The sequence below is a fragment of the Salmo salar genome, chromosome 24 (assembly GCF_965601325.2).
Source record: "Salmo salar chromosome 24, fSalSal1, whole genome shotgun sequence".
NCBI lineage: Eukaryota > Metazoa > Chordata > Actinopteri > Salmoniformes > Salmonidae > Salmo > Salmo salar.
In genome coordinates, this window is record NC_138314.1 from 41,958,969 (window position 1) to 41,971,467 (window position 12,499).

A 12,499-nucleotide genomic window follows, 5' to 3' on the forward strand; every position below is an offset into this window, starting at 1 on the left:
AGTTTACAAATTAAAATTTAGAGTATTACAGGTACTGGCTACATAAAACTACTAGTTTGATTTTAAAACGTTGACCCCACGGGGACAGCACAGGATCGAAGGTCAGGATCAGGGCTACAGGCTTCTGGTAGCTCATAGTGTAGCGCTGAACCTTAACCTCGCCTCACCTCACATGTGAGTATGGAGAGTGAGGGAGTTGGGTTTAAGGTGGCGGGGGCTTGTGCTAGGAGACGTCTAATTGGCGGACTGGGGTGGAGGGTTGCTGTGGATTGCTGTGGATTTATGCAGGCCTGTTAGCTGTTGGCTAAAGCCTAGAGTGAGCGACCCCTCCCTCCTCCTCCCACCCTCTCCTCTGCTGACAAGCTGCACTGGAAATGTATGACCCCAGTGTCATACTAAATCTGTCAGGCCGGCCGGTAATTGCTCAGTCCTCATACTTCGGGTTTTTATATGCTGGAGAAAATTGGTTCTGGCACTTTAATGTTTCCTCCGATTCAGTTGTTGCCAATAGCCCGTTGCAACTAGTTTCATAATCGTTACAAAATGAAGAGGGTGGAACATAGATTTGTTTGCCAGGTCGTATGGCGAAAGTCTAGTCTTTCACCTGCTCTCGAGAAGGGTGAAAGGAGAAGGGAGGAGGATAAGGCAGGAGGAAAACCAGAAAAGCCCCATGGCAGGTTTTGTAGGCAGAAGAAGAACTCGGACTGGTGTGGAGGAGAGATTTGAGATTCCCTGCTGTTGTTGCATATATAACTGGCAACTTCCGTTCCACTAGTCCCTCAGTGTGTAAACTCTGAGTGCTTATCTCCAGTTCCCCTAGTTCCTCCGTAGGCCTTTCTACACTGCATAGTTCTAAGCCCCAGGCTAGACTGACCCGGGGCTAGATTAGTTCACACAAGCATTTGTTAACCCTGGGCTAAGCTTTAGCCCTGGGCTGAGGAGTCACACTTGTCCTCAATGTGTAGGCTTTTGCAACGTTTCTGATTGGACAAATTTAGGGAGTTCCCTCCCCGTTTCAGCTAGTTTTCTTCTGTTTGGTTTCTAGTTAATTGGACAACTTGGGTGGTTGGTTGGTGCCCAGGGTTTGACTGAAGGAGGCCGGTATAGTTGCTAGATTCAAGAAAACCATAAATGCCTCCTGGATGATGATGATATTGCGTAGATCATTCAGACGTACAAATGCTACATAGCTAACATGGGAGTTGCACAAAAAGTTTTAGTAGGTATTCAGACAGCATTTTGTCAATATCTCCATTGTGTTGGTGCTGGCTTGTCTGAATCAGAGTATGTGAGTGGAGCTGAGCGCTGGCTGGAGCGTTGTCCTTCTCGCCCGCTCCAATTTCGCTCCAGTAGTGCTCACTTCATTTAGCAAACTCAGGGCATGCCCGGCCCAGCATGCATTTGTAGTCTACTTGTGTGCTGCTATAGCGACTTGCTTTAGCTACTGTCATGGAGTTCGGTAAATATTTTCATAAAGAAACTGATAAAATACTCAGGTGCAAAATCAAGGTGACTTACAAAGATGAGGACCAAGAGCAAGAGAGGGAGTGTGGTGATGTAGTGTCCACAACTTAAGAATCATTGTGGAATCTGAAAAGACATGATTGTGTACTCCAAGATGGCATAGCAGTCAGACGTCCTTTGTCCTCCTCTTGTCGTGTCCCGTGTATATATATATATTTGCATCTTTTCTTCAAAACACTCTCCTGCAACCCGCCTCACCAATTTAAAAAAAAGAAGTATTATTTATCTTAAATCTGAAATCCACAACAGAAGCTAGCCAGAGGTTAGCCAGAGGTTGGCCAGTTCACTGGCTAACGTTGGAGTTCAGCTAGCCACGGTTGGCAGTCATCAGCTATCCCTTAGCTCGAAAAGCTATCACCAGTTTTGTACAGCGCGACTCAGACCAGAGCATACCGGACCTATTTTCTCTCCATATCCCTGGATTTCTACTGCAGGCTATTGACATTTAAACCTGGATCTTGCAGCTAGCTAGCTGCTACCCGAGTGACTATTGGCTAACGTCGGTCCCGGAGCTAACATCAATTATTCCGGAGCTAGCCAGCTGAGGAGTTCCACCAGCCACTCCTGGGCTACAATCACCTATCCGGACCCGTTTTACTGCCGATGCGGAGCCCCATCGGGCCTTCACGACTGGACTACCGACGTTATCTGCCCGAGGGAGTTATCCAACTGGCCCCTCCGTCGCGACGTAACCTGAACGCCCATCTGCGGCCCGCTAATCGTTAGCTGTCTTATCGGCTGCTATCTGAATAGGTCTATCGGACAATTTTCTTGGGCCACTATAACTATAACTATTTTGCCAATTGGACTGGTCCCCCCTACCACACGGAACCCCACTAATCTACAGACCGAAAACGCACGAGGTGGCTAAAAACAGACCTCCCTCCATCTTCTGCCAGCTTGCTACCAATGGCCCGGCTAGCTATCTGAATCTTACTGGACCCTTATGATCACTCGGCTAAGCATGCCTCTCCTTAATGTCAATATGCCTTGTCCATTGCTGTTCTGGTTAGTATTTATTGGCTTATTTCACTGTAGAGCCTCTAGCCCTGCTCATTATACCTTATCCAACCTTTCAGTTCCACCACCCACACATGCTATGACATCTTCTGGTTTCAATGATGTTTCTAGAGACAATATCTCTCTTATCATCACTCAATGCCTAGGTTTACCTCCACTGTATTCACATCCTACCATACCTTTGTCTGTACTTTATACCTTGAAGCTATTTTTATCGCCCCCAGAAACCTGCTCCTTTTACTCTCTATTCCGGACGTCATAGACGACCAATTCTCATAGCTTTTAGCCGTACCCTTATCATACTCCTCCTCTGTTCCTCTGGTGATGTAGAGGTGAATCCAGGCCCTGCGGTGCCTAGCTCCACTCCTATTCCCCAGGCACTCTCTTTTGATGACTTCTGTAACCGTAATAGCCTTGGTTTCATGCATGTTAACATTAGAAGCCTCCTCCCTAAGTTTGTTTTATTCACTGCTTTAGCACACTCTGCCAACCCGGATAGCCGTGTCTGAATCCTGGCTTAGGAAGTCCACCAAAAACTCTGAAATCTTCATCCCTAACTACAACATTTTCAGACAAGATAGAACAGCCAAAGGGGGCGGTGTTGCAATCTACTGCAGAGATAGCCTGCAGAGTTCTGTCCTACTATCGAGGTCTGTACCCAAACAATTTGAACTTCTACTTTTAAAAATCCATCTCTCCAAAAACAAGTCTCTCACCGTTGCCGCCTGCTATAGACCACCTTCTGCCCCCAGCTGTGCTCTGGACACCATATGTGAACTGGTTGCCCCCCATCTATCTTCAGAGCTCGTGCTGCTAGGTGACCTAAACTGGGACATGCTAAACACCCCAGCCATCCTACAATCTAAGCTTGATGCCCTCAAACTCACACAAATTATCAATGAACCTACCAGGTACCACCCCAAAGCCGTAAACACGGGTACTCTCATAGATATCATCCTAACCAACTTGCCCTCTAAATACACCTCTGCTGTTTTCAACCAAGATCTCAGCGATCAGCGATTGCCTGCATCCGTAATGGGTCAGCGGTCAAACGACCTCCACTCAACACTGTCAAACACTCCCTGAAACATTTCAGCGAGCAAGCCTTTCTAATCGACCTGGCCCGGGTATCCTGGAAGGATATTGACCTCATCCCGTCAGTAGAGGATGCCTGGTTATTTTTTTTAAATGCCTTCCTCGCCATCTTAAATAAGCATGCCCCATTCAAGAAATGTAGAACCAGGAACAGATATAGCCCTTGTTTCTCTCCAGACCTGACTGCCCTTAACCAACACAAAAACATCCTGTGGCGTTCTGCATTAGCATCGAACAGCCCCCGTGATATGCAACTTTTCAGGGAAGTTAGAAACCAATATACACAGACAGTTAGAAAAGCCAAGGCTAGCTTTTTCAAGCAGAAATTTGCTTCCTGCAACACAAACTCAAAAAAGTTCTGGGACACTGTGAAGTGCATGGAGAATAAGAACACCTCCTCCCAGCTGCCCACTGCACTGAGGATAGGAAACTCTGTCACCTCCGATAAATCCACTATAATTGAGAATTTCAATAAGCATTTTTCTACGGCTGGCCATGCTTTCCACCTGGCTACCCCTACCGCGGTCAACAGCACTGCACCCCCCACAGCTACTCGCCTAAGCCTTCCCCAGTTCAATGTGTCAAATCGGATGGCCTGTTGTCTGGGCCTCTGGTAGTCTCTATTGGGGTGCCACAGGGTTCAATTCTTGGGCCAACTCTTTTCTCTGTATACATCAATGATGTCGCTCTTGCTGCTGGTGAGTCTCTGATCCACCTCTACGCAGACGACACCATTCTGTATAGTTCTGGCCCTTCTTTGGACGCTGTGTTAACAACCCTCCATACGAGCTTCAATGCCATACAACTCTCCTTCCGTGTGGCCTCCAACTGCTCTTAAATAAAAGTAAAACTAAATGCATGCTCTTCAACCGATCGCTGCCTGCACCTGGCCGCATCACTACCTGCCCGCATCCAGCATCACTACTCTGGACGGTTCTGACTTAGAATATGTGGACAACTACAAATACCTAGGTGTCTGGTTAGACTGTAAGCTCTCCTTCCAGACTCACATCAAACATCTCCAATCCAAAGTTACATCTAGAATTGGCTTCCTATTTTGCAACAAAGCATCCTCACTCATGCTGCCAAACATACCCTCGTAAAACTGACCATCCTACCGATCCTCGACTTTGGCGATGTCATTTACAAAACAGCCTCCAATACCCTACTCAATAAACTGGATGCAGTCTATCACAGTGTCATCCGTTTTGTCACCAAAGCCCCATATACTACCCACCACTGCGACCTGTACGCTCTCGTTGGCTGGCCCTCGCTTCATACTCGTCGCCAAAACCACTGGCTCCAGGTCATCTACAAAACCCTGCTAAGTAAAGTCCCCCCTTATCTCTGCTCACTGGTCACCATAGTAGCACCCACCTGTAGCATGCGCTCCAGCAGGTATATCTCTCTGGTCACCCCCAAAGCCAAGTCCTCCTTTGGCCGTCTCTCCTTCCAGTTCTCTGCTGCCAATGACTGGCACGAACTACAAAAATCTCTGAAACTGGAAACACTTATCTCCCTCACTAGCTTTAAGCACCAGCTGTCAGAGCAGCTCACAGATCACTGCACCTGTACATAGCCCATCTATAATTTAGCCCAAACAACTCCCTCTTCCCCTACTGTATTTATTTATTTTGCTCCTTTGCACCCCATTATTTATATTTCTACTTTGCACTTTCTTCCACTACAAATCTACCATTCCAGTGTTTTACTTGCTATATTGTATTTACTTTGCCACCATGGCCTTTTTTCTGCCTTTACCTCCCTTATCTCACCTCATTTGCTCACATTGTATATAGACTTATTTTTCTACTGTATTATTGACTGTATGTTTGTTTTACTCCATGTATAACTCTGTGTTGTTGTATGTGTCGAACTGCTTTGCTTTATCTTGGCCAGGTCGCAATTGTAAATGAGAACTTGTTCTCAACTTGCCTACCTGGTTAAATAAAGGTGAAATAAATAAATAAAATAAAATACTTACTACATGCACATCCTAACAGAAAGGAATGAGGAGGGTAGATAACTAAGTGTGTCATTGTAGCAAAGTATTTATAAACCAAAAATCTGACCTTTTAAAAGTTTGGTTCATTTTGGTTCTATTATCTATACAATAGACCATCATTGATGTTGGCCCAATAGGCCTGATGACATACTACCTCTTTCAAGGATCTTTCTGTTTTGATTGGGTTATTTTGCCTAAAATCCTTTAGGCCTACCTATAGAAAAATACAAAAACAACTCTCCATCCCTGACAAGACTGGCAAGAGTTTGCCGGAAGGGTGTTGAGCATCCCCGTGGCTCTGTAAGCGCAGAGAGGGTATTTTCCGCTGCTGTCCTCTCCAAGCACCATCGCGTGAGCCTGAAGCCACGGACTCTGGCCAAGCTCATGTTTCTAAAAGTGAATTCAAAGGCCTAATAAGACAATTGTCATATCATTTTTATTTAATTCTAATTAAGTCACAGCCTTCATGTGCAATTTATAGACTATAATAATTGAATACAACAAAATGTTGTTTAAATGCTGAGCGCGTAATGTTTATGGCAGCCTAGTGTGTCACATGTGACTCATGATATTTTCTGTCTCTTAAACAATGCTTTGTTTTTTTCTTCAGTATGACTAGTGTGGGTGTGGGGCGTTAGAGAATGAGAGGTTTAGATCCACCCGTCTACATAAAGCATCTCAGTTTAGCCTCTTAGCTCATAATGAATAAGAATACATGGACATGGTGGTACCTGATCCTAGATCAGCTTTCCTACTCAGAGACACTTCCTGAATACTGGCCCTGAGGTTACCGTGATGACAGACGGCTGTAATGTGGAGTTATGGTCTGGTCTGATACAGATAATTAAACGGCATAGAGAAGAAGAGTTTTAAAGAATGGATAATAACTGCCATTGGACTGCTTATACATTATTAGTGGCCGTCTTGTGATCAGATGATCGGATCCAATGTTTCATACGTGAATATCTGGCTGAAAATATAGATATTGTTGTGTCTGTGTGGTATTTTTTTTGTTATGAGGCCATACTGAACAGTTAAACCCAAGCACTGTTTCAGCATCCCCAGTCATAGAGAATGTAGTCTATGTCCCCAGATCTCTCTGTGGTACTGCAGTATGCCTTCGGTGTTGTCTTGGAATAGTCAATGTGGTTTACGGCCGTGGAGAAGAATGGGAGCTGGATGAGCTAGCATGTTTTACAGCCATGAGGGATGGATTAATGGATGAGAGGTTATTGTATAGATGAGAGGTTAATATGTAGATGAGGTTAATATGTAGATGAGGTTAATATATAGATGAGAGATGAATATATAGATGAGATGAATATATAGATGAGGTTAATGTATAGATGAGAGATTAATATATAGATGAGGTTAATATATAGATGAGTTTAATATATAGATGAGGTGTTAATATATAGATTAGGTTAATATATAGATTAAATGTAGAGGTTAATAGATAGATGAGGTTAATATATAGATGAGGTTAATATATAGATGAGAGATTAATATATAGATGAGATACATGAGATGTTAATATATAGATGAGATGTTAATATACAGATGAGGTTAATATATACAGTTGAAGTCAGAAGTTTACATACACCTTAGCCAAATACATTTAAACTCAGTTTTTCACAATTTCTGAAATTTAATCCTAGTAAAACTTCCCTGTTTTAGGTCAGTTAGGATCACCACTAAATTTAAAGAATGTGAAATGTCAGAATAATAGTAGAGAGAATGATTTATTTCAGCTTTTATTTCTTTCATCACATTCCCAGTGGGTCAGAAGTTTGCATACACTCAATTAGTATTTGGTAGCATTGCCTTTAAATTGTTTAACTTGGGTCAAACGTTTCAGGTAGCCTTCCACAAGCTTCCCACAATAAGTTGGGTGAATGTAGGCCCGTTCCTCCTGACAGAGCTGGTGTAACTGAGTCAGGTTTGTAGGCCTTCTTGCTCACACATGCTTTTTCAGTTCTGCCCACACATTTTCTATAGGATTGAGGTCAGTGCTTTGTGATGGCCACTCCAATACCTTGACTTTGTTGTCCTTTAGCCATTTTTCCACAACTTTGGAAGTATGCTTTGGGTCATTGTCCATTTGGAAGACCCATTTGCGACCAAGCTTTAACTTCTTGACTGATGTCTTGAGATGTTGCTTCAATATATCCACATAATTTCCCTTCCTCATGATTCAAAAGGCACTCGCACATCTGAGCAATCTTTTTTGCAGGTGCATGGTAACAGTTGAACAAGATGAAGGAAAAAGCAAACCGCACACTGCTGTTGATAGTATCACTGATCTTTAATAAGCTTACGTATCGGCCTCACGGCCTTGAGGCCGATACATAAGCTGATTAAAGATCAGTGATACTATCAAGAGCAGTGTGCGGGTTCCTTTTTCCCTTCACCTTCCTCATGATACCATCTAGTTTGTGAAGTGCAACAGTCCCTCCTGCAGCAAAGCACCCCCACAACATGATGCTGCCGCCCCCATGCTTCACGGTTGGGATGGTGTTCTTCGGCTTGCGAGCATCCCCCTTTTTCCTCCAAACATAATGATGGTCATTATGACCAAACAGTTCTATTTTTGTTTCATCAGACCAGAGGACATTTCTCCAAAAAGTACAATCTTTGTCCCCATGTGCAGTTGCAAACCGTAGTCTGGGTTTTTTATGGTGGTTTTGGAGCAGTGGCTTCTTCCTTGCTGAGTGGCCTGTCAGGTTATGTCGATATAGAACTCGTTTTACAGTGGATATAGATCCTTTTGTACCTGTTTCCTCCAGCATCTTCACAAGGTCCTTTGCTGTTGTTCTGGGATTGATTTGCACTTTTCACACCAAAGTACGTTCATCTCAAGGAGACAGAACGTGTCTCCTTCCTGAGCGGTATGACGGCTGCGTGGTCCCATGGTGTTTATACTTGTGTACTACTGTTTGTACAGATAGGCGTTTGGAAATTGCTCCCAAGTATGAACCAGACTTGTGGAAGTCTACAATTTTTGGCTGATTTCTTTTGATTTTCCCATCATGTCAAGCAAAGAGGCACTGAGTTTGAAGGTAGGCCTTGAAATACATCCACAGATACACCTCCAATTGACTCAAATTATGTAAATTAGCCAATCATAAGCTTCTAAAGCCATGACATCGTTTTCTGGAATTTTCCAAGCTGTTTAAAGGCACATTCAACTTAGTGTATGTAAACGTCTGACCCACTGGAATTGTGATACAGTGAATTATAAGTGAAATAATCTGTCTGTAAACAATTGTTGGAAAAATGACTTGTGTCATGCACAAAGTAGATAACCTAACCGACTTGCCAAAACTATAGTTTGTTAACAAGAAATTTGTGGAGTGGTTGAAAAATGAGTTTTAATGACTCCAATCTAAGTGTAGGTAAACTTCCGACTGCTACTGTAGATGAGAGTTTATTGTATAGATGAGGTTAATATATTGATGAGAGGTTAATATATAGATGAGAGGAAAGGGCCTTCCCAAACTGTTTCCACAAAGTTGGAAGCACAGAATCGTCTAGAATTACATTTAAGTAATTTAGCAGACGCTCTTATCCAGAGCGACTTACAAATTGGTGCATTCACCTTATGATATCCAGTGGAACAACCACTTTACAATAGTGCATCTAAATCTTTTAAGGGGGGGGGGGGGTTAGAAGGATTACTTTATCCTATCCTAGGTATTCCTTACAGAGGTGGGGTTTCAGGTGTCTCCGGAAGGTGGTGACTGACTCCGCTGTCCTGGCGTCGTGAGGGAGCTTGTTCCACCATTGGGGTGCCAGAGCAGCGAACAGTTTTGACTGGGCTGAGCGGGAACTGTGCTTCCTCAGAGGTAGGGGGGCCAGCAGGCCAGAGGTGGATGAACGCAGTGCCCTTGTTTGGGTGTAGGGCCTGATCAGAGCCTGAAGGTATGGAGGTGCCGTTCCCTTCACAGCTCCGTAGGCAATCACCATGGTCTTGTAGCGGATGCGAGCTTCAACTGGAAGCCAGTGGAGAAAGCGGAGGAGCGGGGTGACGTGAGAGAACTTGGGAAGGTTGAACACCAGACGGGCTGCGGCGTTCTGGATGAGTTGTAGGGGTTTAATGGCACAGGCAGGGAGCCTAGCTCGCTAGAATGTCTTGTATGCTGTAGCATTAATATTTCACTTCACTGGAACTAAGGGGCCTAACCCGAACCATGATAAACCATGAAAAACAGCACCAGAGCATTATTCCTACTCCACCAAACTTTACAGTTGGCACTCTGCATTGGGGCAGGTAGCGTTCTCATGGCATCCGCCAAACCCAGATTCGTCCGTCGGACTGCCAGATGGTGAAGCTTATGGTGATCTTAGGCTTGTGTGCAGCTGCTTGACTATGGAAACCCATTTTATGAAGCTCCCGACAAACAGTTATTGTGCTGACGTTGCTTCCAAAGGCAGTTTGGAACTCGGAAGTGAGTGTTGCAACTGAGGATAGACGATTTTTACGTGCTACGCGCTTCAGCACTCAGTGTTCCTATTTTGTGAGCTTGTGTGGCCTACCACTTCGCGGCTGAGCCGTTGTTGCTCCAAGACGTTTCCACTTTACAATAACAGCACTAACAGTTGACCTTGGCAGCTATCGCAGGGCAGAAATTTGATGAACTGACTTGTTGGAAAGGTGGCATCGATCCTCCACCAAATTTGACTTGTTGGAAAGGTGGCACTGATCCTCCACCAAATTTCACAGTGGGTGCGAAACATTGTGGCTTGTAGGCCTCTCCAGGTTTCGCACCCACTGTGAAATTTGGTGGAGGATTGGTGATGATCTGGAATCAGGCAGATATGTCTTTGTGAAGGACGCATGAATGAAGCCACGTACAAGGCGTGTCCTGGAACAAAACTTTCTTCCTTCTGCTCTGACAATGTTCCCCAACACTGAGGATTGGTTTTTCCAGCAGGACAATGCTTCATGCCACACAGCCAGGTCAATCGAGGTGTGGATGGAAGACCACCAGATCAAAACCCTGTCATGGCCAGCCCAATCTCCAGACCTGAACCCCATTGTAAACCTCTGGAATGTGATCAAGAGGAAGATGGATTGTCAGAAGCCATCAAACAAAGCCGAGCTGCTTCAATCACCCAACATCAATGTGAAAGACTGGTGGAAAGCATGCCAAGACGCATGAAAGCTGTGATTGTCAATCAGGGTTATTCCACCAAATATTGATTTCTGAACTCTTCCTAAGTTAAAACATTAGTATTGTGTTGTTTGAAAATGAATATAAACGTATTTTCTTTATTCGAGGACTGACAACACCGCATATTTTTTGTTATTTTGACCAGTTGTCATTTTCTACAAAGAAATGCTCTAAATGACAATGTTTGTATTTGGAATTTGAGAGAAATATATATATATATATATATATATTTATTAAATTTTTTATTTTTTTTATTTTACCCAAACACATAACTAAATCCAGAGAAACTGGTCATTTTGCAGTGGTCTCTTAATTTTTTCCAGCTGTATATATTAACCTCTCATCTATATATTAACCTCATCTATATATTACCTCTCATCTATATATCAACCTCATCTATATATTAACCTCATCTATATATTAACCTCATCTATATATTAATGTCACGCCCTGACCGTAGAGATCCTTATTATTCTCTATGTTTGGTTAGGTCAGGGTGTGACTCAGGTGTGGAAGTCTATGTTTTCTGTTGCTATGTTTTCGGGCGATTAGGGTTCCCAATCAGAGGCAGCTGTCTATCATTGTCTCTGATTGGGACTCATACTTGGGGTGGCAGGGTACCCTAGTGGTTAGAGCATTAGACTAGCAACTGAAGGTTACAAGTTCAAATCCCTGAGCTGACAAGGTACAAATCTGTCGTTCTGCTCCTGAACAGGAAGTTAGCCTACTGTTCCTAGGCTGTCATTGGAAATAAGAATTTGTTCTTAACTGACTTGCCTAGTTAAATAAAGGTAAAATAAACTTAGGCAGCCTGTTTTCCACCTGTGTTTGTGGGAGATTATTTTCTGTTTAGCGTCTATGCCTGACGGAACTGTTCGCTTTCGTACTTTTGGTTATTCTTGTTTGAGTGTTTCCTGAAATAAATTATCATGAACACTTACCACGCTGCGCTTTGGTCCGCTTTGGTCCAACCTCATCTATATAATAACCTCATCTATATATTAACGTCATCTATATATCAACCTCATCTATATATTAACCTCTCATATAGCCCAGTTCTATAGCCCAGCCCCTATCATACAGCCTAGTCCCAGTCATATAGCTCCAGCACTATACCTAGTTAGATAACTAGCCAGTTCTCTTGCTTTCCTAGTTCTCTGTGAATTGACAAGGGCCCATAGGGCATTCGGGTGCTATTTTAATGACGCCACAAATAAGAGGACTGTAATATCATAACAGATAAATATATGTCTCCACAGAGCATAAATTCCATGAGCCTTTGTTGTTATTGATCAGTTTTTCTTTACAAACAAGTAGATGTCTGGAGGAAAATGTACGTTTTAATGTACATTTTCTGCAATTCTCCACATTTGCAATGGGGTGTAGAGAAATTGTTGCAGTTTGCTGACATGGACTAATTGAGTGAATTTCAGTGACTGACATAACAAGAGAAACTGCTGATGCACCACCACATTTAGAAAATGCACCTTTTTCTATTCTACTATTCTAACTCTCAACATTAAGTAGAGCCCCCAAATGAGTTCCTAAGAATTAAAATAAATAGAAACAACATTTATTTATTGATTAAAAAAAATTGTTCGAAGGCTGGGGTACGCGGGCCACCAGTTGTCCATCCCTGCCTTAAATCCTGTTGCTTGATAAAGTGAGTAATAATGTGCAG

At 43.4% G+C, this 12,499-nt stretch overlaps 1 protein-coding gene across 1 annotated transcript in view; it reads left to right on the plus strand.

Moving 5' to 3' along the window:
* Positions 1–12,499, plus strand: part of LOC106585906 (transmembrane protein 132C) — a 481,307-nt gene that overhangs the window by 256,510 nt on the left and 212,298 nt on the right. The window lies entirely within an intron of this gene.